At 46.3% G+C, this 24,978-nt stretch overlaps 1 long non-coding RNA gene across 1 annotated transcript in view; it reads right to left on the reverse strand.

The window, feature by feature from the left end:
• The window catches only part of LOC146832755 (uncharacterized), a 228,974-nt gene that overhangs the window by 121,708 nt on the left and 82,288 nt on the right, over window positions 1–24,978 (reverse strand). The window contains exon 2 of the long non-coding RNA XR_014961333.1: window positions 9,459–9,584. This is a non-coding gene — a long non-coding RNA (uncharacterized LOC146832755). The remainder of the gene's footprint in view (window positions 1–9,458; window positions 9,585–24,978) is intronic.

Raw genomic sequence — 24,978 nt, forward strand, 5'->3', positions numbered from 1 at the left:
AAACGTTATAGAAATATCATTACTGTGCACAATATTCAGTCACCTTCAATGCTACTCGTTATCCTGGCAGTGCAGGCATAAAACAAACATCTCACCATGAATATGACATGTAGCATGTAATGAAAGAAAAACACATGAATCACCATATGTCATGAGGAAACAACCTGTAGCACCATAGATTCATGGAGCAGAGAACTTCTGTGCTTCTAGTACACCCTTTACAGTATGGTTGCTTCCCATACATAGTTTAGAGGGCCACCTGCACACCTGCAACAGTGATTGTGGTACTGTCAGGCAGCCGAGGGTTAAAGAAATGGAGAGGACAGGACCACCTGCCCTCCTATTAGGGGCAATACAGTAATTTTGCAACTTCTTGCATTAGGCCAGTACGGGCGGTCTACTGTCCCCAAGCACACTTCGGAACCACACGAGAGACCTCCTCTGGTCCCTTTGCTCAATCTACAATGGCAGCGGCCCCCAACAAGTACCTGGAATGAGGCCACGGGTGAGTTCCTTTATGGAGAAAGCCACTAGGGTGATCAGGCCGCCGTTGTGGATCTGCCCCGCAGTACGGAATCCGTGTCCCCCAGGTATGTCTCACCCAGAAAGGGGGGGCACCTACACCATCGACTTAGCAAATATAAGGGTGACAGTGGTCTAAAACAGTGCTAACACATACATAGTTTTCAGGAAGTCAGTTATGACACATATATATTCAAGTGTGCTCAATGAAGACAAATAACACTATGTAATCCCAATAGTGTTAAGTGTAGGGGAGAAATCCCCCAATATACCAAGAACATATAAAGAATGTCCAGAGCACCACCAAGATATGCTGTAAAAGGTTTGTCAATCTGAACGGTTCCGTCTCGGTAGAAAGAACTCCAATACACATAAGGTTAGTACAAAACAACCATTGATTCCATTAGTTTTTATTCCATTTCTTGCTCAATTATATTTAACAAAAGCCGACACGTGTTTCGTCATACTTTTTGACTTTTTCAATGCTCTGGTAAGTATAAGTAATCCATCTAAGAATGAATCCTGATGCTCGAAGCCCCGAGGACCACAGAAAAGGTAGTCTTGTCCCAAAAAACACAAGGTAAAACAAGCAAGATGCAGTCCGTTTGCTGCAATATGGTCCAAAACTTTGTAACATGAATGCCCGGTGCAAATCTGCGGGTAAGTATAGCTCGAAAAAGTCATTGAGTGCAATGAAACAAAAAATAAAAGAGGAGGGGGCTGAGTGGCTCTCCTCCCCGAGGCTTAATAAACCCTGCAGACCCCACCCCACCTGGGTCTCATGGTATTATAAAGGGAAGGGGGTTGCACAGCCCCCATGAGCCTATTGTGGCCCCAAGGACCCCATCTTCCGGGGCCTCTATAAATGATAGTTTAATGCCCCAGTTCCCAATCCAGGGCACCCACCAAGCACCACACTGAAGACTACAGGGGAGCCCTATGGCTCCCTCAGCCCTAGCCTGCTTTCCAACGGGAGAGAGCAGCTCTTTTTGCTCACTCTCTCTCTGCTTGTAAGAACACAACAAAGAAATACATGTCTGCTCCTACCCAGCAGGGCATGTTTGAAGCTGCTGCTTGCCTTCCCTGCCTACCCTCTTGCAGGCAGGGAAGACATGTTTTCTCCCCCCTGGGGAGGGATTTAAAAATGCTCCCTCTAGGTGGGAGCACACATATATTTCCCTGCTCGCACTGGTGTCAGTCTACATGCATAGTGTTGTCATACAGGATGTCATTATAGCTTTCATAAGTGTTGTGCATATAGAAGAGAAGAGTTGTAGTTAATGTCAATCAATCAGGGTTTCTAAAATGTGGCAATTCACCTGTGAGGGTCTGAAGGCACTGGGAGGGGGGCTGCTGATCCATATGCGCTATGGTGTTCAGTCGAAGAGCCAGGTCTTTAAAGTCCTTCCTGAATTGGATCAGGAACAAGGATAGTCTGAGATTGGCCGGCAGGTAAATTGTAAATTGTAAATTGATACTTGTATAGCGCACTACTCACCCGCAAGGGTCTCAAGGCGCTTGTACGAATACCGCTGTGGAACCCATCCTGGCTTTCCCTGTGAGGCATCCACTCCTGGGCACCCCCAAGGTGGAGGCCAGGCATCCTTAGCGTTGTGGGGGCCGTTGTGGAGATTAAGCAAGCTATTGCCCAGAGTTGCAGAGTGGGACTCAATGATTGGAATGGCACCGAGGCGAGAATTATCAGGTCCATGGAATTTTTGAGCCCAAGACCTGCCGAGGCGGGGAATTGAACCCTGGTCCCGGGCTAGACCTCTGCATCAGGGTCTGCCGCTATAATCATTGAGCCACACTTCCCCACAGGGTGTTCCAGATCTTGGTGGTGAGGCAGAAGAAGGTTCTTCCTCCAGTTCTTGTCTTGTGGATCCGAGGGATGGTGGCCAGGGCCAGCTGGGAATATCCGAGGTGCCTGGTGGGGACGTGGAATGAGACTGGGAGCCAGTGAAGTTGTCAGAGGTGTTCGGAGAAGTTGCTGCGGTGAGGGATGCCGAGGATCAGTCTGGCTGAGGTGTTTCGATTGTTCTGAAATTTTCAGAGTAGTTTCTTGGTGACACCGGCATAGGTTACATTGTCGTTGTCAAGTCTGCTGCTGATGGGTGACTGTTTTTCTGGATTCGGTGGGGATCCATTTGAATGTCTTTCGAAGCAGTTGGAGTGTGTGGAAGCATGATGAGGCAACAATGTTGATCTGCTGATTCATTGTGAGCAAGGAGTTCAATATGATGCTGAGGTTTCATTTGTGGTCTGGGGGGGGTGGGGTTCCCAGTGTGGAGGGCCACCATGAGTCATTCCAAGCTAAGGGTGAGGGTCCTAGGATGAGGACATCGGTTTGTCCGAATTCAGTTTGAGGCAGCTGCTCTTCATTCAGGTTGTGATGGCCCACATTCCTCTGTGGACATTGTTTCTGGCAGTTGTTGGTTCTTTGGTAAGGGAGATGATCAGTTGGGTATCCTCGGCGTAGGAGATGATGTTGAGTCCGTAGTTCCTGACGATGGTCACGAGGGGGCCATGTAGACGTATAAGAGGTTTGGGCTCAGGGAGTAGCCCTTGAGGACCCCCAGCTGATCTCTGTTGGTTTTCAGAGGAATGGAGGTAGTCGGACTCACTGTATTCCTCCTGTGAGGAAGGAGTGGAGCCTTTCGAGGGCCTTGTCACGGATGCCGGTGTTGTGGAGTCTCTTGATTAAAGTGCAGTGGGAGATGGTGCTGAAGGAGGCTGAGAGGTCCAGGAGGATGGGGGCTGCGGTTTTGACTCGCTTGTGGAAGAAGCGGATGTCGTTGATGGAGGCATGGACTGCTGTCTAGGCGCTTTGGTTTCTCCTGAATCCAAATTGGGAAATGTTTAGGACGTGGTTTGCTTCAATGAACTCAGAGATTGGGACCTTGACAGCCTTCTTGATGACCTTACCTGGGAAGGGGAGCAGAGAGATGGGTCTGAAGTTCATGTGGTCTGTCGGGTCGGCGGATGGTTTCTTTAGAAGAGGGTTGACATTTAGAAACGACTTGTTTCAGACTAAACTTGAAATGTATCGTTTCTTTCGTTCACTAAGGCTAAGGAATTACTTTTCTGACGATACCTTAATGATAAGCTCTAGTGTCACAGGATTGAAGAATCTGTCGACATTCTATCCCACTAATTCTATGATTAAGAAAGAAATAATAACATTTGAAAATGCTATAATTACAGAAGTGGAAAATCTTTTTAACGAAAAGATGCACTTTAAATCTAACTTTTCAAAAGATTTACAAACAGCCCTACAGACCTTACAATCACTCCCCAATGCCCTTATAAAACCAGCTGATAAAGGGGGTGGAATAGTCATCTGGGAAAAGGATAAATATAATCAAGAAATGTTGAAACAACTCTCTGCTACCGCACACAATAAAAGATTGAAAACCAACCCTACAATGAGGCTAACTAAGGAGATCGCAGCCCTAAGTAAATTGGGTTTTGATGAAGGTTGGCTTGATGCTAAGGAAGCAGCCTTCTTAATTAAGAAAGCCCCTACAATACCAGTGATCTATATGCTACCTAGGGTGCATAAAGATCCCATTTATCCACCAGGGAGACCAATTGTGTCAGGGTGCAATTCTATTCTTAAGCCCCTGGCACAATATACTGACTTCTTTATAAGACCATTTGCAATCAACCAACCTTCTTATATCAGAGACACTATGGCTGTCATAAACAAAATAGAAGGCTTGTCTTTTGATCCTGTGAATGAACTTCTCGTGTCAATGGACATAGAGAGTTTATACACTAACATCCCCCAACAAGAGGTACTTCAAATCCTTCACAATTTACTCGAGACAAGACCGAGACCACATAAAGTACCGTCCGAGTTTATTGAGGAATGTGTTTGGATCTCTCTGTGTGAAAACTTTTTCCTTTATGAAAATGATTATTACCAACAACAGAAAGGAGTAGCTATGGGTGGAGTTTATGCACCTGACATAGCGAACATCTATGTTTCAACATTTGAAAATGATCATGTCTTCCATTCGTCTAATCCCTACTCAGCCAATATTGCACATTGGCTGAGATATATAGACAACGTTTTTTTAATTTGGCCTGGTTCTAAAGAACTATTACAGACGTTCCACTCTGGTTAAACTCCAGAAGTATACATTTACAATTTACATTGGAATCTGATTCTCAGAAAATGAATTTTTTAGATATCACCATTGGCAATGATGTGAGTAACCATCTATATACCACTTTATACAAAACCAACTTGTAGAAATACTCTTTTAAACTAAAACAGCCATCACCCACAAGCACTTAAAGATGGATTGCCTTTTTGGCAATTCCTGCTTTTGCGAAGGAATTGCACTTTTAAAAATGATTATTTTTCTGAAGCAAAGAAACTAAAGGATAAGTTAAAAATTCGAGGTTATCCTTCTAAGTTACTAAAACGGTCATGGTACAATGACCGTGAAGCCCTTTTAACAATAAAAGATCACCCCAGTGAACCAAAATTAATAAGTGTGACCACGTTTGGCACTCATGCCAACTCAGTCAAAAGAATTGTCAATAAACATTGGAGCTTACTGAAAGGTATTCCAGGTCTTGAACAAAGACCCATGTTTGCCTTTAAAAGAGGCACAAATCTACAAGACTGTTTGGTTCATGCTTATAGTATCAAGAAAGATAATACAGTAAATAACATGAAACAATTGACACCCTTGATAGCACATCATAAATGCAATATGTGTCTGGCATGCAATACCACCCAAACCACGAAAACATGTGTTATAAATGACATTCCGTTCACCTTAAAGACATTCTCCAACTGTACAAATGTGGTATACTGTATCCGTTGCCCATGTGGCTCACACTGCATTGGGAAAACAGTTCAAGCAGTCAAGAAACGTATTTTACAACACCAGTCATGCATTAGATGCAGAGTGGAGAATGCTCCCTTGGTTGATCACTATGTAAACTTTGGCCACACAGAGAAAGAAATGTTGTGGTGGGTGATTGAAGTCATTAAACCCACCAAAAGGCAAAATAACATGGAGCAGATACTCTCCCTTAAAGAAGGAAAGTTAATCTGCTGCACTGACTTAATGAATAGAGGTTTAAATTCGGCTTCAGAATGGCAAACATTAGAATGCTTACGTTAGACTTTTATTTAAAAGAACGAGTTTCATTTTTACCCGAGTTTCATCCCTTTCAGCAATGTGATCATTATGTTAGTTCTGGCCACACGGAGAAGGAGATGATGTGTTGGATGATTAAAGTTATTAAGCCTACCAAAAGGCAAAATAACGTAGAGTAGATACCCTCCCTTAAAAAAGGAAGGTTAACTCACCGCACTGTTTGAGTGAATACAGGCCTAAATTAGGCTGCAAAATAGCAAACATCAGCACACTTACGTTAGACTTGTTTATTTAAAAGAACGAGGTTGCGTTTTGCCTGATCTTTATTCTTTTCAACAATGTATAAAAAGTGAAAATATGGTTCAAGAGGAACAAATACTAATTCCAATATTTTAAACATCTATAACCTGTGTCCTAACTTCAATATAGTATGGACCACCGACATGGTATAAATGATATCAAAAGGTTGGGGATATTCACATTAACATCTATATACGATGTTTGACAGTTATACACTGACGCATATAAGCTTTTGCCCCAATGCGGATTCATCATATTGTATACCGACTGATACCGGAATTTATTTTTATGTCACTACAACGATAAAGTTTTCAGAAAAAAAATACATGATTACTAGAGCTGTCATGTTCTATTACATTCTAATAACGAAATATGACAATATCTTTTGTAAAGCATTGTCGACAGATGGTGATTGTGTGATTAAATGATCAGATGTAATCATATATACACTAGTCCAAGATGGCTGACAGCTTTAATTGGACTAACACGATTTCCTGTTTAAGTGTATCTGACAATGCATAGCCAATGAAATTAAAATACAGTCCTCTTTCGAGCTCTAAACAAACGTGCGACGCATATTTTCAATAAGTTATAAAAGGAAAATGACTAAACTTCTCAGTTGATGCGGATTACTTCACTATTAGACGCAAATTACCAGGTATGCTATAGAAATTAACATAACAGTTACTAAATTGGTTATCAGGCTACACTGTAAATACTATGTGATGCCTGGTATTTTAAAACCTCTTTTTGTCTGTAAATATATTTTCTAGATTAATTTACAACCCGTATGTTCCGAGAACGCTTGAGTTCCATGACCAGGACGCAGACGTACTCCGTATAAACTTTACGATCAGGCTTTCACCATCAGGTATGCCATGAAACTAAGCTCAACGGTTATTGACTGACCTATCAGGCTACAATGTAAATATTGTGCCATGCCTGTCATTTCAACATCATTTCCACAAGCTCTCTGTTAATATACTTTTTAGATTCACCCATAACTGAAGCCTTACGGTGTGATACTCTCTCCGAGGATCTTCAGTGTTAATACGGTTCTCCCAACATTATTGGTCTGTGATGATCATTTAGACATCCGCGAATAACAGGTATTTTGACATAAACAAGTTGTCTTCTATACCTCAATGTTGATAGTTGTGAATATATAAACAGGAGATATTTATTTCTCTGATTAGATACTTACCAAATGAATATCTACATCGCGATCGACCACTAATAGTGTGCAGCAGCCATTAAGATTAGTCCAATCGACCTCAGGTAATTTAACAAGTGCAGAGACTGATTCCTTTGAAGTTAATAATAGGACTAAATTCCTGATGGAGTCTAATGTTCTGTTTAATATCTGATACAATTTAATAACTTTCTTTAAATGTTTCTGCCCTAGAGAGAGAATAAATCATCTCTCTAGATCAACTCGTTTGATAAAAAAAAGAGTATATATCACACTGGGCTTACAGTACAACTTGAAGTAGAATATGCTCAAGGTGGCCATTATTCCTGTATGTTCTTTCCTTACATAAAGAAACACTTTTCTGTACTTTTGGCTAGAATCGAATAGCAATATCATGATTATTGTATTCAGCCTAATGAACATCGGTTTTGTTGTTATTCATCTACAAACTCATGATGTGAAATGGTATTTATCAGTTAAGCCCTTGAAAACATTCTACAGTTTAGAAACAACACTGTTTATATGTGAAAGCTCATTACCTGTTTATATTTAAATGATAAATGGTTATTGTCAAATGATTACTGATGATGTAGCTATATTTAAGTAAATAATTTGATATGTCTTAAAGAATGGCAAAAATATATTTTTGGATTGATTGTACAGTTGAATTTATTACTGAATAATATTTGAATAAAAAACTATTTAGTCTTGTAAATGGAATAAGACTTTAAATAGGATTATGTTGTATACTTGTTAATACAATCATTTTTAAATTACGATCACTGGTGATATAATTGTTTTTTTGTAATTTTAATACAGGGATAGTAATTTTTATCTATTCCATGTTCCAATAGGGGTCATCTATATAGCACATAATAGTCCTAAAGATGGTCTCATGGACGATTGCGTAAGAGACCGAAACATCGACTTAAGACACTTTTTCGAAAATTCATCTATATAAGGAAAAGTGTATGCAAATGTGACACTGTAGGATTATTGAATTTTATTGTACTTCCTCTTGCTACATTGCTTGTGTATATTCCTAGCACCCATATAATTATTTAAAAAAATATAAATTCTTTTCTCTTTACACCCGTGTTTGTACATCTTCTTTGATTGAAATTTCTTTTTTGTGATTGATATCGCTGAAAATGAAATTCAAGAATACATTTACTAATAAGCAAATTGATAGAAGCTTACATCCTATTAAGAATTTGAAAGTATATTACTGTGTATCTTGAATAAATGCCATGACGGCATCTCTACCCATTTATCTAATTTTGCAAGGCCCTCAAGGGTTGATTGGGTTTTCCCATTGCAGTAAATCATTCTGTTGTAGGCAACCTCTGCAAAACTATTGCTCTCAGAGAGTGCATCAAAGTATTTACTTTGCATGTAGTCCATACTACTGTTGACTTGTGCTAGATTAGAGTGCAGTAGAGCATAATTTAGTTATTCTATCTGAGATTATAGGGTTTTCACAATGTATAATGTCCGCACAAGTGTTTTTATTGTTGAATGATGTGTAGAGAGCTTCTTAATGTGATGGGATGTGATGTCGCACATGTGATTTCTAAGGCAAATGTCCTTGTAGGTTAGTAATGATCTGAAATGGGCATACATCAAAGGTTTGTAGTGGGTTCATTTTTTTAAGTAGTGATGATTTTTTAAATGTCATCAGAAATGTTATTCGTTTAAAAATGGATTTATTTTGATTATTACAAATAGAAGTGCATTTCCATTCATATACGGTTTTTGTGGTTTTTCATCATGCAAATTATCAGTAGTTAATCATTTTAGTTTTTGTTCTTTTTCTTTGCCCACTGCATTCCAATGTAAGACTTCATAACAACAGCCTTCATTTGTCAATGAAAGGACACAATTATTCTCTTGACAGGAACTCTCTTCATGAAAGTATGGCTCAGTGATTGAGGTTTGTCTCCAAGTGCCATGGAAAATGTTGCAGTAGTTTAGTCTAGTTAGTTGTTTTTTAAATAATTCATATACTTTATAGGTTGCAGTTAAATTATCCAGGCTTTTGATGTGATTTTCAAATGCTTTTTCCACAATATGTTCAACACATATATTCTGTGTCAGTTTGCCTGTCTTTTTTCTTATAAAAAGTGCTTGAAGCAGATTTCTGAGGACACAAGTTTTTGTAATGCATTATAGTTACATTCCTAATCTTGTCTATGCTTATATCTTTGTTTGCAATGGCTTAGTGTGAACAGTGGTTTGTTTGGCAAGTGTTTCTCCATAACCTTTTTATTGCTTAGGTTACTTTTCATTTTTAGACAGATTACATAATTTTGCATTAGTCTTACCATTAGTATTGTTTTTTAGTAGGCAACCTCCTCTCTTTTCTATTTTTTCTTTTTTCTTTCAGTGTTGTACAGTGTCCATTTTGTCTTCTTTCGGTATTGTAGGCATTGTCTTCAATGTGAGGAAATCTGTTAAAGGAAGCACATAAAGAAATGTAGCTTTCAGTACCTACAGTCATAATACAATAGGTAACTCTATATATTTTATTTCCTTTTTTTTTTCAAAACAGCATTCAATAAAGCAATATACCTGTTTTATCTGGAAATACGTTCATGGAGGTGAAGACATATTTCCAATTTGTATGCAATATCAGCCAGTCAGAAATAACTTTATTTCGCCGACACAATATCAGCATAAAATGTATTCTACAGATATGTAAACAGAGATAAAAGAGCTAATATTAAAAAAAATTAAATGACAAGTCTTCGAACATAATTAATAATCATAGGCTAAAAGGAGAATGTTTGCTTGTAAGTATAAAAAAATATTGCACAACCCAGTGCCTTAAATTGCATATTAAATATCAAGATGACAGTTTGATCTTCTTTTGCTCAAAGCAGATAAGAGAAAGGAGGGCAAAGAGAAACAGGTAAAAGGTTCAGACAATAACTGTAGATAATATAAGGCCACACAACATTGTTTAAAATTCATTGAATGAATGAACAATTATTTTTTTCCTTTCTTCACTATAACATTTACAAAAGAATAAAAATGAAGTTCATTCTGGGGCGATCACTTGTCGCAAAGGGCAAAAAGGGAGTGCAGTAATCGCAATCGTTTTGGGAGGATGGCCTAACATGAGGGGGATATAATTTGGACAAAATCTCATTAAAATGTATCTATGTTGAAGGTTTGTGACGAACGATAGATAAGTGGAGTTTATATTAGTTAGACTTATGCTTGGGGCAGCACAGTTTAATCTAACTGTAAAATGTTTAGTGTTAATATTGTGTCTCTTCGCCTGTAGGTGGACCAGTTGATGAGTTTTCAGTTCTTTCTTGGATATTGACTGGCACATCTTTGGGTCCTCAAAGAGATAATGCAGACCAACCGCCCAAAGTTTGAATTCAACATAACTTAGCCATCTTATTTTACTTGCACCATCCATTTTGAGGAGGTTGTTTACAATATCTTTAGTCAGTGAGAGGGTTTCTTTGCACCAAACTGAGTGCCACATCATAATTGGTGCAATACAAATCTTGTCAATGATGTAAGGAACTCTCAACTCCAAGTGGCAGTTATAATTAGAACACGATTGGGGTAGGGAGGCCAGATGTTTCAGAAACGCATCTTCTATGTGCTGCAGTTTAGATGCATCAGAGATGCCCCAAAACAGCTGCACCATAAGAGGCGACAGATAAAGTTTTCGCCTCATAGACCTTTTTTATCACTTCAATTGGTTTGGTCCCAAGTTTTTTCACAAAACTAAAAAGGGCCCCAATATTTTTTTAAATCGATGCTCCCCTGTTAAAGACCATATTTCTCCAGTTAGTATCTCGATCGAACACTATCTAGATAGTTAAAAGAATCTACAGCTTCTAATTTCACCGCTTCGACATACATTCGTGGTTGTTTCTGCTGCTTTGGGCCTGCCACAAGGACAAAGGAATTAGAATAGTTAATTTTCAGGTCCAGGTTGTTCATGAAGTTTGCGTACTCCTCCATGAGTCGACGCAGTGCATTGCCTGTGTGTGCAAGGATCACTGCGTCGTCGGCATTGAGTAGTATTGGGACCGGAAGAGAATTAATGAAAGGAACGTGGGAAACATTGTTTACAACGCGGGGATTACATCGCAATGCCATTACATCGCGGTTTTTACAACGCAAGTCGTTACAGCGACTTGCGCTAGATGGCGCTCTAGGACAAGGAATAGTATAATTTACTATCCAACACCTTCCCTACTGTACGTAGACTGGAGTTGGAATAGTAAATTATACTACTCCTAAGTCCAGCGCCCTCCTACGCAAGTCGTTGTAATGACTTGCGTTGTCAAAACTGCAATGTAATGTACTGCGATGTAAATGTATGCGTTGTAACGTCATACATCCAAGGAACGTCAGTGGTAGACCCTAGCAATGCAGATTCTACGGCGTTAGTGTATATTGCAAATAAAAAGGGGGCAAGGACGCACCCCTGCCTCACACCCCTGGTGATTTTAAACTGTCTCATGCACTCTACTCCCTTGCCAAACTGAACACAGGCTGTGGCTCCGGCATACAGGTCACAAATTACATTGATGATCTGAGTCTCAATTCCCATTGCCTCCTTGGTCTGCTAGAGCCTAGGCTGTGCCACGCAGTCAAAAGCTGCCGACATATCCATGAGGGCAAGGTATAAATGACAGTTCTTAGCTGCTGTGTTTTTAGCTATGATTAGGTTCAAATTTAAACACTGGTCCACAGTACCAGTAGCTGGCCCATTAATTTAGCAGTTGAATCTAATAAAGATATGGGCCTATAATTTTTGGGCACTGCTTTGTCCCCCTTTTTGTAAATGGGTACAATTACAGTCATCTTCCATGAAGGCGGTGCACCTATTCGGGCAATTGGGACACCATCAGGTCCAGGTGCCTTCGCTCTTTTACATTGGTTAAGAGCGTGTCTTGTTTCTTCCAAAGTAAAGAGTATAGTATCTCCTGATCTAAATGGTACTAAATAGGGGCACTGAACAGTTACCTCCTGCAAGCTACCAAACAGTCATTCAAAATGTGAAGCCCACGCCTTCTGATCCACATGAGTATCCGTCATCAGCATCCTTTCATCTTTAGGAAAAGGTGCATTGATCAGTGACCAGAAATCCTGTGAGCTATTTAATACAGCCGCCCTTTGTAGTCTTTCCCATCATTCCTCTTTTAAAAGTTTTAGCCTGATTAGCCTTGCTTTTTTATATGACTGGCGTAAAGACTTCACCAAATTCTGGTCTCTGGAATTTATTTTCAGGGCCAGATGGAGCTTTTTAAGTGACTTTATACATTCATCTTCGAACCAGGCAGGGACCTTATGATACCCATTAGATATGGAGCATAGTAAATTACTTTTAATTTCTAATAAAATTCGCTCAAAGGCAGATATTGTGGCATTATCAGTCATTATCTCTGTTGTCCGTTTGGAGGCTACATTCCCAGCAAACTTCACTGTTTCAACTCTTTTCCACTTCAAAGTGATTTAATTGTTCCTTGCAATCATTGGAATGGGGACAGTAGCACAGGATTCCTTTTCTTGTAAGGATGGAATGAGGAACGTGAGTGCGGCATGATCACTGAAAGTATAAAAGTTGAGCATAAACTGGGTAAAGTACTTCCTTATGGGATCTGATACTAAAACATAGTTAAGAGTTGAGAAGTGGGAACGGGAAGAAAAATTGAAGTTTAACTGTACCACTTTGGAATCAACAAAGATTACAAGGTTATTAGAGAAGTGGGAACGGGAAGAAAAATTGAAGTTTAATTCTACAGCTTTGTAATAAACAGTATTTAAGATTACAAGGTTATTTACTATTACCAGCCTATTGAGGGCTTCACCATAGTCACTATGAGTGAAATGCGGAAAGGGATCCCCAACTTCATCTACTAGCCCACATGCTGGTGTGTTAACTTTATTGCAAGGATGCGCATTAAAAATCGCCTAGCCAGATTATGTCACAAGGTTTTTGATTTCTCCAGATTGGCGTTATCTTTTCCCAAAGGTTCCAGGCTCATTGCTTGATTGGTCCCAAAATTATTATTATAAAAAGTTATGAGAATCCAAGATCTATCTTTATGGAGCTCAAAAAGGATAATGTGATAATATGGTGATGTGTTCAGAAATGTTTTAGCCGTTAAGGGAAGAGTGTTATAAAGTAATGTTAATAAGCCTCCCTTTGAGCGACCATCAGCTAAAGGTATAGCAGGTGAATGAAATGAGCGAAACCCATAAAGATAAATCTGATCAATTTCCTATGTCTCCTGAAGGCACAGAATATACTAACCCGTCAGCAAGGATAGCCAATCCAAATGAGACTTTTTTTTAATATAACCTGCAATGTTCCAGGAAATAGCTGCAACGAACTCCGAAGGGTTCTCTATAAGAATTGAACGCTAGGACGTAGTGCCTAGCTGTAAGCGTGGATTTAATTGAGGATTTGGAGGGAACAGGGAATCAGAGCTATCCTATTAAGTGAGACTATATAATGATCGTTGGGAGATGTTAAGCAACGATCAGCAAGTCAGTCACATTCAACCGCATCCTCCAGTACATTAAATCTGTTACTAAGGGGTAAAGATGAAGCAGATTGTGGGAGATAGAAACTAGATGGGCGATAAAGTGGATGGGAATTGGTTACGTTATAGTATGCAGGTTTAAATGATCTACAAGGTTTGTAAAAATAACCCAGCGGGAGTAGAGAGAGGGAGAGTTTGGCAGTATTCTTAAGAGTTCTCCTACCATATACTGATTGTTGAAATTAATAATGATGCAGTCCTCTCCTATAGTTTTCGGGCCTCTTCCTACCCAGTTTACTTTCCTGGCCATGATAATATGTTGATACAGATTAAATCTGTCCCCTGTGTGCTTAAAAAGCCCGTGCAGGGCTTTATGGATTAGCTGCTCTGTGGTTTCTTGCTGGTCCGGTTTTAGTTCTGGGACATTTGCAAACACTATAACAAAAGGACACTCCGCTGGAGGGAGATCTAAGATTACGCCTGCCTTGGCTGTAGGAACCGGTTGATTAATAGTATGCCCCCTATGATGAGCGCCTGTACTAGCGCTGCCTGAGCAAACATTATTTGCAGAGGATTGAGCATTAACAGCAGCAGCCCCCAATAAATCCAAGTTGCCTAAAGCTGAGATAGGACTCGGGGGAGGGCGCATAGTTAAAGGATGTGAAGGCTGGGAAAACACCTCTGCTCCAACCCCCTCAAAGAAACGTCAGTTCTCTTAGCATGGTAATTACTATCAGTGGGTGACTTCGATATAGCTAATATTGGTACAAGACCCGTAGCCAAATCATTGGGAGGGGACAAATGAGTTGCGCTAAGCAATGAGGGATTACAGTGATCAGAGCTATGTGTATGTGCCTGTCCCACCTTACCCCCACCCACAACAGAGACTGAAAGACTGCTACACAACAGAGACACAGATTCCTCTATTTTTTCTAGTGTTATGAAAAGGGGTTGCAGAAGGAGAGAGAAAGAACGTTCCAACTTCCCGTCTGTTAATTGGAGCGCAACCCTCAGGCTGGGCTGGGGAGGGCACTCTGTGTTTCGATCAAAGGGTCTCGTAGTCTTAGGTGGAGTGGTCTTCTATACCCTCCCCCTCCTCTTTTTACCCAGGGGTTCAGATGAAGGGCTGCCTAGAGGTTGTGATTGGATTTCTATGGCAATGTCAGAGGCAGGTATAGTCCCAACAGGTAGAGCGGGGGTTGGTCTAGTTAATAAAGAGCCAGGTCTAGATAATCCCAGGCAGGGTCTTACCTCCTCAAGTGAAAGGCGCCGTTCTGTAATCTCAATCTCTTTTGAAAGAGCATCCGCCGCTCTTAAGAGAAATGAGTCTAACGTGTTGGTAATTTGGGCCCCTCGGTCATTTGATTTCGTCTTCCGCTTTACCATCTTTGCAAGTGGGCGATGTAAGCTGTTATATACCAGGCATTAGGGGGGTGGCCAAGCCCGGCCTCCTCCGGTCGATGACGGGCGTGGACGGGCTCACCCTTGGCCCGGGCTTCACCCAGGCGCGTCCCACGCTGCTGGAGACCGCGCAGCTTTTTAAAGCGCCTCCTGGCACTGGTGTAAATGTGGGCAGTGGCAGGCCGCAAAGAACTGTGGGCCTCGGAGTCCCGGCACTGGCAGACTGTCGGCAGTGCATGCAATATCTTTTAAGGAGAAGTAGAGTTGCATTGCTTTCCAACAGTCACGTGATTGGCAATTGTTGTAGCTGGTATTAGGTAGCATTGGACTGTGTTGATAGCCTAATTACTGTTGTAAACCAATGAGATTTAACTTTACTTTTTCATTGTATGTGTTATCTTATTTTCTATTTGGTTTTACTGCCATGTGATCAGGAATATGTATTTAGTAGTATTAGGTTGTGTTTATAGCACACTTTATGTAAACACCCAATCATATAATACTTTATTTCTTATGTATTTGTCTATTGGTTTTCATTATCATGTGGCAGAAATGGGAGTTTCACATACCTTTGTACTACATCTCAAACTTCATAGCTGCAGACTTGTTTATTTTCTGAAATCATTATAGAACTTGGTAGTATTGTGCTACATTTGTCACTGAAAATGAATATAAGCCAATTAGTGTTCTTCTTTCTAACTTTGTCACTGTTAAATACTTTCCTATTTGTTTCTCTGTTTGAGTGTTCCTCATTTTTTTAGGTTTAAGATGTTTTTATTATTATTGCAATGCATAGAAACAAACAATACGACACATCGAGAGTATCCGAGTACAGCGGCGAAGTCAGATGCCGGGCTGGAGGCCCTGTAGTGAACATTCTAATAATACAGTAGCCCGCTGTAACCCTCGATGATAAACAGTGCCGTAACAGTCAAAAACAGTCCCCCCCCATCCCGAACCATCCTCCCCTACCCCTAATTCCCATACCCCCACCCCAAACCCTGCCCTCCCCCTGTCCAGTGCGTGGGTCTGATCCTCTCCGTCTCCCCCTCCCTGTCTCTCCCAGAGGGACTCCACCACATTACCAATTAAGAGGCCGATTCCTCCAGCGCCGTAAGCCGCAGGAGGCGAAGATATCTCGGGCAGGTCAGTTCCCTAAATTCAGTAACCAGCAGGGACTGAAACGGCTGCCAGAGATCATTGAACTGCTCTATATCCCCTGCCAGTGTAAGCGACAATTTCTCCATCCCCAACACATGCCATAATCTGTGAAGCCAGCCCGTGACAGTGGGGAGTGTCTTGGAGCGCCAGTGCGCGAGGATGTTCTGCATCGCCGATCCCAGTGCAATAGCTATCTGTCTACCCCTGCGGGATTTCAAGGGATACATCAACCCGTTCGGGAGGCCCAGTAATATGTATGCGGGGAAGCGCGGCAGTTCAGTGGCAAAATGGGAGTCGATATCGTCTATCACCTCCTTCCAATAAGAGTCGAGGAGCGGACAGCCCCACAGGATGTGTAGCAGCGTGCCCACCCGCCCGCATCCCCTCCAGCAGTTAGCGTCTTTGCTGTGATCCATGTTGTGTATGCGCTCCGGGGTGTAGTACCAGTACGTCGAGACTTTGGTGAACGTGTCAGTGAGTCCCATATGGTACGCCGAGTGCCTGGCCCTATATGCCACCTGCTCCCATTCCTTATGGCTCAGTGACCTGCCCAATTCCCTCTCCCAGCGCTCCCGTCCCGGATTATAGAAGTGTGAGGAGGGTGTTTGTAACAGCTTGTAGAGATCGGTGATCAGCTTCGCATCGGACGTGCGAGTCAGAAGCCATCGCTCATACGGGAGAAGTCTCCTATCAGCCGTCTCTCGCACCTGTGGATGCAACGCCCAGTGGCGAGCCTGTAGGTAGTGCAACCTCTCGGTCTCCGGGAGCGCGTACTCCTGTCTGAAGCGCACGAAGGGGATGACCCCTTCCGGGTCATACATGTGACACAGGGCCCGACACCCCACCTCCCGCCAGAGAGCGAAGGCCCCCCTCTCCAGTCCCGGGGTGAAGTCCGGGTTATCCAGCAAGGGTGTGAGAGGTGAAGGGAATGTTGTCAGGCCGTGCACAGCATTTGTAGCATCCCAGACCCGTAGGGGTACTCGCGTGACGAAGGAAGCATATAGATTCGCCGGGCAGTGAGCCCTTCGAAGGAACGGCACCTCTTGCAAGGGCCTACCCGCCACCGCTTGATCCTGAAAAAGCCAGTGCTTGTCGGATTCCCACCTACTCCACTCCACCAAGTAGCGTAACTGCACTGCCTGAAAGTACCTGCGGAGGTCCGGGATCCCCAGCCCCCCGGCCTCCGGCGCAAGCATAGAGAGCGCCCTCTTCATCTTGGGCTTCTTGCCCCGCCATATGAAACGCGCCAGGTCCGACTGCGTCTGCTGGATCCAGCCCGCAGGCGGCTGCAATGGTAACGCCCTAAACAAATACAAAATCTGGGGCAAAACAGTCATTTTGATGGCAGCTATTCTGCCCAGCCATGACAAAGCGCTGCGATCCCACCGGCCTATCTCCTCCCGAATCTTCCTGCCCAAAGCGGCATAATTAGCCGCCACCATAGCCGGCAAGGTGGGAGCCAGCTGAATCCCGAGATAAGGCACCAAATCTTTCAACCAGAGCATCGGGAAGAGGTCCTGCAACGAAGTCCTAGTAGCTGGCTTGAGCGACACGTCCAACGCCACTGACTTCCCCACGTTCATTTTGAATCCCGAAACCGCGGCAAAGGAGTCCAACTCCTCGATACACGCTGGAAGGGCAGTGAGCGGATCATCCAGCGACAGTATGACGTCATCCGCATACAGGCTAATGGCATGAGTGAAGCCTCCGAACCTCACCCCCTTCACCGCTGGGTTGTGACGCACCCGTTGGGCGAAAGGCTCCATGTACAGGGCGAAGAGCAGGGGCGACAGCGGGCAGCCCTGCCTCGTGCCCCTCTCAATGGCAAAACTTCTGGAGCTGTAGCCATTCACCCGCACCGCTGCCGTCGGAAATTTGTAGCAATTGAGAATCCATGATCGGAATCTGTCCCCTATCCCCACCTTCCGCAGAACCTGCTCCAAATAAGGCCAGTGGACGCGGTCAAACGCCTTTTCCGCGTCCACCGAGAGCATCATTCTCTCCCCTGGGATCCGTGATGCTTTTTCTAAGAGGTGAACTATCCGCTTGGTGTTGTCTACCGTCTGCCGTCCCGGGACAAAGCCCGCCTGGTCTGGGTCTATAAGGCCTGGTAGGTGGGGAGCCAACCGGGCCGCTAGGATCCCAGTGTACAGCTTAAGATCCACGTTCAAAAGTGAGATCGGCCTGTAGGAACTACATTGCGTCCGGTCCTTCCCCGGTTTGGGGATAACCATAATAGAGGCTTGCAGCAGGTCCGGTGGGATGGCCCCGGGAGCAGTGAAGGAGTTGAAGAGGCGCGTGAGAAGCGGGGCCAGCGTCGCACAAAACGTTTTATAGAAAAGGGATGTGTAGCCATCCGGCCCCGGGGCCTTCCCGTGTTTAAGTCGGGCGATGGCGGAAATCACTTCCTCAACTCATATATCCCTGTCAAGGTGCTCCGCCTGCAAAGGCGTCAAGGAGGGGAGGGCAATCGAGTCCAGATAGGCCGCCGTCGCAGATGCATCCGGGGGGTCCCCCGAATAGAGGTCCGCATAAAATCCCCGGAAAGCCTCAGCTATATGGGTGTCCTCCGTAACCGTCGACCCCGTGGAGTCGGAGACCTCCTTCACTAACTGTTGTTGTCGAGCCGCTCTAAGCCTGTTCGCCAGCAGCCGGCCACATCTATCCCCTCCCGTGTAGTAGGCATGGCGCAAGCGCAAAGCCGCGTACTCCGCGCGGTCCATGTCCAGGGCCGCCAAGAGCTTTCTGGCCTCCTTTAGCTGCCGCCATACCCGGGGAGCCCCCGTCCTGCGGTGCACCTGTTCCAGTTCGCGGACCCGCTGGGTGAGCTCCTCCCTCTTGTGCCGCCGCTCCTTGTTGTCGGCTGAGGAAAGAGCTATAAACTCCCCCCGTATCACCGCCTTCATGGCAGCCCACTGTGTTGCCTGCGAAGTGTTGGAATCCGCATTATGGGACAGGTAGTCCTGAATGGCATGCGTCACTTGCGTGACTACTGCCTTCCTATGCAACAATGTGTCCCGCAGGCACCAAACCCGCGGTGGACCCGAGATCGGCGGCAGTCTAAGCTCGACGGTGACCGGAGCGTGATCAGACAGGGAGACCACCCCCATCTCTGTCGCGGTAGCCATCGCACATACCGGCGCGGTGACCAAAAAATGATCCAGGCGCGCGTAAGTTTTGTGTGCGTGGGAGTAGTATGAATAGTCTCTATCAGTAGGATGCATGCAGCGCCAGAGGTCGTGGAGGTCCAGCTCCGCCAGCTGTGTCTTACACCCGGACGAGAATTCCCCCGCTTGCGGAGAGCGAAGCGCGGATCTGTCTAGGGCCGAGTCAAAGACCATATTGAGGTCACCCCCGAGGATAATGTGCCTGTCCTGTGAGGCAGTGACGTCTTCCAAAGCTGCGCGTAAGAAGCATTCTTGTTGTTCGTTTGGGCTATACACAGATCCCACTGTGAAGTGGATACCCCCCACCCTGAACCTGTAGGCTAATAGTCTCCCTTTCTGTTCGGATTGTTTGTGTAGGATCTCTCCCCTGAACTGCTTGGCCACCAAAATCGCCACTCCCGCCGTCTTAGTGTTGCCAGAAGAGAAGAGTTGAGTTGGGAATTTGTGGGATCGGAGCCTGTGGCAGTCCCGAGGCAACAAGTGAGTCTCCTGGAGGAGGCAGATGTCTGCTCGGGTGCTTTCTAGTAGGGATAACACAGCGCGCCGCTTAACCGGGTTGTTGAGGCCCCGAACATTAAGTGTCACAAGCTTAAGAGTGGTAGGCGGCATAGGGAAGGACAGGTGAAGTAGCGCAAAGCCTCCGCAGGCGCGGAGGTCGTCTCAAGAGCGCCGCCAAGGCGGCCGTAATCCCTGTGGTGCACTGGACGTTCCCCCCTCCCCTCCCGAGCCCCCCCCAACACTCCCACTCAACCCCCCAACCACTCCCTCCCCTCCCTCAACCCCACAACCTAAGCGAACCCCCCCTAACCCCAACAAACAACCCCTTGGACAATAGTCGAACAACCCCAAACCCCACCCTTCCCTCCCTCCCTCCCCCGACCCCCAACCCCAATGAACCATAGTCCCAGTCGAGTCCCACGAGGGACTAGTCTGTGGTGAGTAACTTAAGTGGACGTCCAGCCACCGTCTCCTCCCCGCTACCCCCTCCACCCCCAGAGCCCCCAAACCTGCAGAGTGAAGTAAGCTGTGATGATCTCCCCCCGGAGTGTTCTTACGCCGTCAATGCGACGTCACCAGCGGCAGTGTCTCTGGCCACCTCGAGCACCGCGCCGGCCATGCCGGCCCTGATGGTGGGTGAGTCCGGCCTCTCGGCGCGGCCAGAAGAGCTCCGCCCCGTCACCCGCTGCCAGCCGTCTCTAGTAACGCGCCTCCGGTGCGGCGTAGCCGTGTCTTCCTCCGTCTCAGGAATGCCCAATACCCCGCAGGTCTCCCGCAGGGAGCGTAGTTGGTGCAAAGTGCCATTCCACCGAAAGATGAGTCGGAAGGGGTGCCCCCAGGCATAGGGCGTGCTGTGCTCCCTCAGAAAGTCTGTGGCAATCCTGAAAGCTTTGCGTTTCTGAAGCGTTATGGCAGATAAGTCCTGATACAAAGCCACTGGGTGTCCTCGAAAAGTCAGGGATGGCTTCTTCCTTGCCTCAGCCAAGATGCGCTCCTTGAGTGGAAAGTCCGGTAGCAAGGCCAGGATATCCGGCGGTGGTGCCGACGTGCGTCTCGGCGGTCCCACCCTATGTGCTCTGTCGATCCGGATGGGGAAGTCCGTCGCCTCTCCCAAGATCTCCCTGAACAGGTTCTGTAGGTAGCTGGTCACATCGGACCCCTCGTCCGCATGTGGAACTCCCCGGACTCGAATGTTGTTCCGCCGGGATCTGTTTTCAAGGTCCTCATTATGGGCTTGAAGGTCGAGCTGCTGGTCTCGGAGGCGCAGCACCTCCTGCTGCAACTGCTCAATGTCCTCGTCCCTCCTCTGACTAGCACCCTCCATGGAAGCCACCCGCTCTCCCAGGCCATCCACCTCTCTGCGCACCTCTCGCATCTCCCCGGCGACCTCCTGTTTCAGCGTTTGGAAGTCATCCCTAAGGGAGCTGAAGAGTGACTCCATGAAGGCTCTAGTCACCGGCGGCTCTCTCTCGTCCGTCTCCTGCGCCCCCCCGGGGGAGCCCGGCGACGGTTGCCTCCTGTCCACCCTCTGGTGGTTCCTGCTGAGCATCTCCGGGAGAGTGCGGTCCCCCTTCTTGCTGCTTCTGCTGCCCGCCATTGGTAGGGGGCGGCTGGCTCCTCCTGTGTCTCGGGTGCTCCACTCGCCCGCCGGCGTCGCTAGACCTCGGGGGCTCGCCCCACGCTCCTTCGGTCACCCGTCCTCCCGCTGCGTCGGTTGGTCGGGCGGCACCAGCCCACCACCACCAGGGCCCCTCCGAGCCCACACCTCACCTCTCGGGCCCGTTGACGTGACACACCGCAGGAGGGTCTCCTCAGCCTGCTCCTCTCTCGGGCCTTCAGCCCCGTTGCTGCTGCCTCTCACCCCTGGGTGGCAGCGTGAGTCCGTGGGGCCTACTTTCTCTCTCTGCAGCCCTTCCCAGGGAACAGCGCCAGCCAGGGGGGGAGGAAAACCGTCCATTCCGAGTCTCGCCGGATACACTAGGTCCTCCACCCGGCCCCCGTCTACGCAGGTGGCGCCCTCCGCAGGCCCCTGGCCGTTCCTCGTAAGATGCCACGTGTCCTCCCAGGGGCCTAGGTCGCCCGATCCGGGCCCAGTTCCGCTATGGCAGTCCTCCGGGGCTCACCGGCTACTGTCCGTCTCTGTGCAATACAGGGGCGACTCCCCCAGGCAGATGCGTGCCGGGCCCTTGGCCAGGCCGCCGGGTGCACCTCGACCTCTTCTCCTGCCACGCTCACCCCTCACGCTCCTCCGCACTCCTCACTGGGCCCTGTACCTCTCTGCTGCTCCTCCTCTGACGTCAGGCGGCTAGCGGGCCACCCGTCATGTCCCCCGCGGAGTCCAGGACCGACTGCCGCACAGGCTATCCCGCCAGAGTACCTCCTCACCGGTGCCTCCGATGCGCGGCTCCGCTGTCGCTCTCCACCTCGTTGTCCGCCTGTAGGCCGCGCCCCCGGCTCCGCGCCGTGCAGTGGCTCCGGGCCCCGGCCTCGGTTCCGCCTCCCGCCGTCTTCAATCGACCTCTCCCCGTGAGGTTCTTCTGGCAGTCCCGTTCCCGGTTACTCCGGCAGTCGGGGTTGGTTCTCGCCGGCCCAGCCTCGGGAGTGCTTTGGCTCCGCACCGTGGTCCGCGTCGGCAGGCTCCGGCTCTCGGCCCCTCCCTGCTGCTCCGTCCCGCGCCTGCCTTCCGCGGCCTCCTGCGATATCGTTCGGGGGCCTCGCTGAGTCCCACCGCCGGGTCGCTGGTAGTCCCCTTCTTTCTCCTCGATCTCCCAGCAGATATGGGGGAGATACTGCTAAAAATCTCGGTCCAAGGGCCTGGGGTTTCAGGAGCTCACGGAGAGTGCGACCGCTCACTCCGCCATCTTGGCCACGCCCCCCCTCATTTTTTTAAACCTGAACCTAAAGGGTTGGTAATACCTATCCCCTCAAAAAAAACAATAAAGAAGGGACCAAAATAAGACAGCACTGATGGGGAATAAAGAAGGGGAGCGAAGTGCAAAGGAGAAGCGAGTTGGGGCGAAAGAGATATACTAAAGAAACACAAAACAAAGGCAAGCAAGAAGAAAATGGCAACCTAACAAAAGCCCACTATAGAGTGGAGAACATTGTGTAAGAAAGCAATAAAGCAATTAACTTGGGGACGCGCTAACTGGAAGTCTTTCACGGGCCCAGCAGCAGCAAAGGGGGAAACAACAGCCACACCACCGCCAACGGCCAATGCTGTAGCCGCCCACACTTACCCGCTGTGAGGGGAAGGGCTTGCTGGGCTATCCTGGACTGAGACTACATTCCCCAGAGTCCCTTGCCTCGTCGCCTGCCCTGACGCGGTGGAGCGCGCCTGGAGGCGCGATTTAAACGTCATCGGTTGGAGTAGGCTGGGCTGGGCCACCCCGCCTTGCATCCAACATGGGTAAGTGCAAACATCTTTGTAGTTTAGATCAAGAGGGGTTAAAATCTAAAATGCCAAGAAAATCCGAATCCTTAACCTCGGCGGTGGGAGTATTGAGCAAGGAAATTGCCAATGCTGAAAAGGAACTAGGCTTGGGTACTCCTCTAGTCCTTGGAGATGGGTCTGTGGTGTCTGAAATAGTGAAGAACCCGGCTCCGTTGGAACCTATAATACTGATTAAAGTTCCCCAACAGGAGAACGAAGCTCTGGTTAATGCTGGTACTCATTCAGGGGAGGTAGCTGTCGTAACTAATGTACACTCAATGTCCTCAGATAAAGTCCCAAAAGTGTTGCCCTCGGGATGCACAGGGAAAAGGAGAGTAACCAAGAAACCCAATAAACGGGACAAATGTTCAAAGAAGAGCATCCCTAGACAAGGGTCTGCTGTGAATGAAAGCACTCACCGAACATTGTGTGAAGCGGTGGAGGACATTTTCATTACACACTTGGAGCCTATTCTCACTGGAATAGCCAAAGATATAATTGACACTTTGAACATCTGTGTCGCGGGCATCTTAAAAAAATGTGAGCGTTTTAACTCTTTTATTAGGGACTTTAGAACCTTGCATAGCTCAGCTGTTCCTATTGTGTTATCTGAGGCTAGTGAGGAGATTGTGCAAGTGGGAGACCCTCACTCTGTTAGCCAATCCTTATTACAGGTGCAGGCTAAGTTAAATTCTAGTTCTTTACCTAGTTTAGCACGTGGAAAGAGATCACATGTAGAGGGAGGGTTAACTCCTGTGTTTGTTCAGAACCCTTTACATTTTTTACCCAATGGTATGAATGATGATTTTGATGAGCCCTCTGTTAGACAGGAGAATCACCCAAGCCCTAACTTGTGTAGACTTGATCCTTCCCCTGAAGCTACTCCTTTGGTGGCTGTTCTAGTAGGGGTTCCCCCTCTTGATGCCCAGGATAGTGAATCCTCCCAGGCACTACTACGGAAAACTAAAAGATGGTGCGATCAACACTGTTGTGATAATGCTGGGATCTCATCTAATATTATAATGGCTAGACGTGTGGGTTGGATTGGTAACTGCCCTAAGCAAATTGATGGTGACTGCATCATTGTTAACTTTAATAAATGTAATATAGCTGATAGGCTTTTTTGGGATGCCTTGGAGCTGATGAAGGGAGGCATTAGGGCTCTGCCTTTGGGTTTTTCCTATTCCTCTGTATGACGATTGGATAGGAATGTTAATTCTGGTCCTGGGCCAGAATGGAAGAGGGCTTATCAGACTCCTTCTTTTACCCAAAATAGGTTGCCCAACCCCCGTATAAATTGGCCTCTATGGCGTGCAGACACAAACCCTCAATCTCAAACCCCAAGCCCAGGTAATATAAGTCGAGATTTAGTTTTAACAAATAGATTTCTCCCTCTGTCTCACCTTGATATGAATGACTGACTAGAGGCCCCATTGGTGTATTCTCCAGGTCCATTCTCAATTGAACAGGCTCTAGAAGCCAAACCTGATCAAAATTGTAAAATTGTCAGCTGCAACATCGCTGGTATTAGATCTAAAAGGGAGGACACACGGTGGTTGTCATTCATAAAACAATATGATATAATTGCTTTGCAGGAAACGTGGGATAGGGCGAACAATTTCCTCCTGGATGGTTTTGAATGTTACTGTTTACCTGCGTGTCC

The sequence above is a fragment of the Triturus cristatus genome, chromosome 5_1 (assembly GCF_964204655.1).
Source record: "Triturus cristatus chromosome 5_1, aTriCri1.1, whole genome shotgun sequence".
NCBI classification, from domain to species: domain Eukaryota; kingdom Metazoa; phylum Chordata; class Amphibia; order Caudata; family Salamandridae; genus Triturus; species Triturus cristatus.